Raw genomic sequence first — 4,517 nt, forward strand, 5'->3', positions numbered from 1 at the left:
TTCTAGACCCCTTTCCAAATCCCTATTTGGGCCCCCCTCTCTGGACTGCACCCTGTTACAGGGCCAGGAACAAGTTCCTCGCTCTCCAGTTCTTCTCTTTTGCCTCCTAGCTCTCTCATATAATGCTCCCCGTCTCATCAAAAGGTAGTGATCCGTCCCTGAGGTGGCTCTGTTCTAGGTTCAAACCCAACAAGAAGGAGACTTTCCTCTGTAGCTCAACAATAATCCAGGAAAAAGAGTCTCTTTTTTTGCCTCAATTGACTCCCTTGGTTGGATGATTGTCGCTTAAATCCCGCATAGTGGTCAAAGGAAATAAAAGACGGATTTGACTGGCTTCAGAGAATTAGAAGCAGTTTCTACACGTGGAGTCAGAGTTAATCCCTCCTGGAAGATCCTGGACATTGTTAAGCAAATGAAAAGAAGTAGTAATTAGGGAAACAATTAACAATTGTTTCCTATAGTCTTTCTCTAAAGCAGTAATTTTCAACCTTTTTATCTCATGGCACCCATAAACTAATGACTAAAATTCTGTGACACACCAAAAATATGTTTTTTTGCTGATCTGACCAAAAAATAGGAATAATTTTGATTCATTCACACTAGACAGTTATTGCTGTGTTGGCTATTGTCATTTTTTAAAAAAATTTCACAACCCAAGCCAGTGTCTCTGACTAAAAGTCAGGCATTACATGCGTTTAAAGAATTCTTTCAGAGTTCTGGTCGAGATGGCAGCCTATGTAAACATGGTACTCACCTCCCCCTGCAAAATTACAGGTACGCTAGAGAACAACCATCATTCCGAACCGCCCGGAATCTAGCTGAATGGAGGTCCTAGAAGTAGGGAATTAAAGAAGAAGCCACACTGAGACTGGTAGGAGGGGCAGAGACATGGAATGGGCTCGTCCCACACCCGCAGGTACGGTGGACAAAAACTGGGAAGGATATCTCAGCTGCACAGGTCTCCCTCCAGGGAGTGAGTGGCTCCAGCCCCACACCAGACCCTCCTGCCCAGGGTTCCTGAAAAGTCATCGTAACTTCTGACTGTAAAAGTCAGTGGGGCCTTGGCCAGTGTGGTGCAGTTGATGGAAGCGTTGCCCCATAACCAAAAGGTTGCAGGCACAATTTCCAGTCAGAGCACATGCCTAGGCTGTAGGCTCAGTCCCCAGTCCAAGTGTGTACAGGAGGCAACCAATGGAAGATTCTCTCTCCCATCAATATTTCTCTTTCTCCTTTCCTCTCTTTCTAAAAAGCAATNAAAGAAGAAGCCACACTGAGACTGGTAGGAGGGGCAGAGACATGGAATGGGCTTGTCCCACACCCGCAGGTACGGTGGACAAAAACTGGGAAGGATATCTCAGCTGCACAGGTCTCCCTCCAGGGAGTGAGTGTCTCCAGCCCCACACCAGACCCTCCTGCCCAGGGTTCCTGAAAAGTCATCGTAACTTCTGACTGTAAAAGTCAGTGGGGCCTTGGCCAGTGTGGCGCAGTTGATGGAAGCGTTGCCCCATAACCAAAAGGTTGCAGGCACAATTTCCAGTCAGAGCACATGCCTAGGCTGTAGGCTCAGTCCCCAGTCCAAGTGTGTACAGGAGGCAACCAATGGAAGATTCTCTCTCCCATCAATATTTCTCTTTCTCCTTTCCTCTCTTTCTAAAAAGCAATGAAAAAAAATGTCCTTGGGTGAGGATTAAAAAATAAAAGTACAGTGGAGATTGAGGCTGAGGGAGGTGGAGGTTGGCTGGAGTCCCAGACAGTTCCTCTTCGAGCACCTACACATAGACTTACTTGGATTTACTCCCTCTGAGCTCCAGTTCTGGGGCAACAGCTTGAAAGGCACCAGAGACATAGAGGAAGGAATTAAATTGTCCAGCATCAGGACGAGAACGAGGAGGAGGGGGTAGCTTTCTCTCAGATACAAGTGCTGGAAGAGGCTATTGTTCCTTTGATGGGCCCTCCATCCACAGAGCTGGCAGGCAGGTGCCATATCTGAGACTCCATCCTCTCTTGGTTCATGATTCAGATTTTCCTAAAATCTCTCAAACAAGTAGCCTCTGACCTTAGTGTGCCCCATACCTCTTGCTAAGAGGCCCCAGGCCTGGCATTAGTAACAACCATCCTTGGTTCACATTTTGGCCTCTCTTGGGCACCTCCAAGCCCAGCACAAACAGTAGCCACCTGCAGATTGCCTTATAGCTCAAGCTGGGTGGCCCCTGGAAGAACACAGGTAGTGGGTGACCTTGGCTTGCCCCTTTCAAGAGGCCTCAGCGCCAGCACATCTAGTGGGCAGGTTCAGATCATGTTGAAACACTAGTACCCAACCACCTCCACAAGCAACAATCTCCAGGGGCAGACTCAGGGGCCACCAGAGCCACACCGAAGTAAGTCCTGCTCTGTGGCTAGGCCCTCCACAGCTGACCCTTCATGGTGGTGAAACGTTGGTGGTCATGGCCAGTCCTTGCAGATGATCAGCCTGGGGGTAAATCCCTCCCATCAATGTGCCAACAGCAATCAGGGCTCAATTGTGAGAGGAGGGTGTACACAACCCACGGGGGTGGGGTGTACCTCAAGTAGGCAGCATGGGTGATAGAAGGGGCTGTGGCACTAGACCTCCAGAATACCTACTATATTGCGCCACTTTGCTAAGCCTGAAAGATGTAGAAGCTCTAGCTACTATAGAAAAATAAACACAGGAAGGCTGCCAAAATGAAGAGACAAAGAAACATATCTCAGATGAAGGAACAAAACTCCAAAAAGAAGAACTAAACAAAATGGAGACAAGCAATTGACGAGATGCGAAGTTCAAAACACTGGTTATAAGGATGCTCAGTGAACTTAGGGGAAGAGCTAGAAGAACTAGTGAGAACATCAACGAGGAGATAGGAAACATAAAAACAGAGATGGAAAACATAAAAAGAACCAGTCAGAAATGAAGAATACTCTAACTGAAATGAGAATATATTATAAGGCAGAAACAGTATCATAGATGAAGCAGAGAATCCTATCAGAGATTTGGAAGATAGAGCAAAAAACATCCAATCAAAATAGCAAGAAGAATAGAATCCAAAAACAAAAATGAGGCTATTATAAGCAGTCTCTGGGGCAAGTTCAAACATTTAGATCATGGGTGCCAGAAGAAGAGAGAGAGAGCAAGAAATGGGAAACCTATTTGAAAAAATAATGACAGCAAACTTCCCTAACTTGGTGAAGGAAATAGACACACAAGTTTAGGAAGCACGGAAAGTCCCGAACAAGATGAATCCAAAGAGGCCTACACCAAGACACATCATAATTAAAATGCAAAATGTGTGTGGTAATTGCTAGAGGAGGGGAATGAATATAAGGGGACTGAGAGGTAATGTTAAAAAATATAATAAAGATTAAGAGTAACTAAAACAACCAGGCAAAGGAACCCAAAATGTTAAGGACAGAGAGAGATTCTTAAAAGCAGCAAGAGAAAAGCAGTTTGTTTCCTACAGGGGAGTTCCCATAAGATTCCCAGCTGATTTCTCAACAGAAACTTTTCAGGCCAGAAGGAACCGGCAAGAAATATTCCAAGTGATGAAATGCAATGACCTACAACCAAGATTACTCTATTCAGAAAAGCAGTCATTTAGTGTCCAAGGACACATAAGGGTTTCACATTAAAAAGAAAAAAACTAAAGGAGTTCATCACCATAAAACCAATACTATATGACATGTTAAGGAGACTTCCTGAAGAAGTAGAAGAAGGAGGAGGAGAAAAAGGGTAAAAAATGACCAATGAAATGGCAACAAATGCAAATCTATCAATGACTGAATCTAAAAAAAAAACAAAGTAAATGAACAAACAAAACAGAAACAGACTCATAGATACAGAGAGCATTTTGACAGTTGCCAGGTAGGTAGGAGGGTTGGGAGGATGTGTAAACACGATAAAGGGATTAAGAAGTATGAATTGGTGGTTACAGAATAGTTATGGGGATGTAAAGTACAGCATAGAGAACATAGTCAATAATAGTTCAATAACTCTATATGGTGTCAGATGTGTGCAAGATTCATCAGAATGATCACTTACTGAGTTATATAATGTGTAATCGCTGGGGTATACACCTGAAACTGATATAGTAATGCATGTCAACTGTATTTGAATAATTCAAAAGTGACTAAATTAAAAAAAATTTGCAACATACCAGTTAAAAATTCCTGCTCTAAAGGACTGTGCTGTGTATACAGGTGACAGCAGTCGACAAGAGGAAAATGTCCAGGGGTTTGTCTGTAATCAACTTGCCCTATCTCTAGGAAATTCACACTTGCTGACCTGTAGCTAATCAGCCAGTGGACACGGTGACTCCCACTAGGTTGGGGCAGTGTGGGTCATGGGTAGTAGCAGTCCTCAACATCGTTTGTAAATCTACCCAACCAATACTCTTTACCCAATCACATTTGTGTGCTAAGATGTTGGCTAGAATGTCTCTTTATTATTGACTTTTTAGCTCTATGAGTGTTAGCGCAGGTACAGATGCGTGTGACTGCCATCA

Source organism: Sturnira hondurensis, unplaced genomic scaffold (genome assembly GCF_014824575.4).
Source record: "Sturnira hondurensis isolate 20B ecotype Veracruz unplaced genomic scaffold, ASM1482457v3 Scaffold0006437, whole genome shotgun sequence".
Lineage (NCBI taxonomy): Eukaryota > Metazoa > Chordata > Mammalia > Chiroptera > Phyllostomidae > Sturnira > Sturnira hondurensis.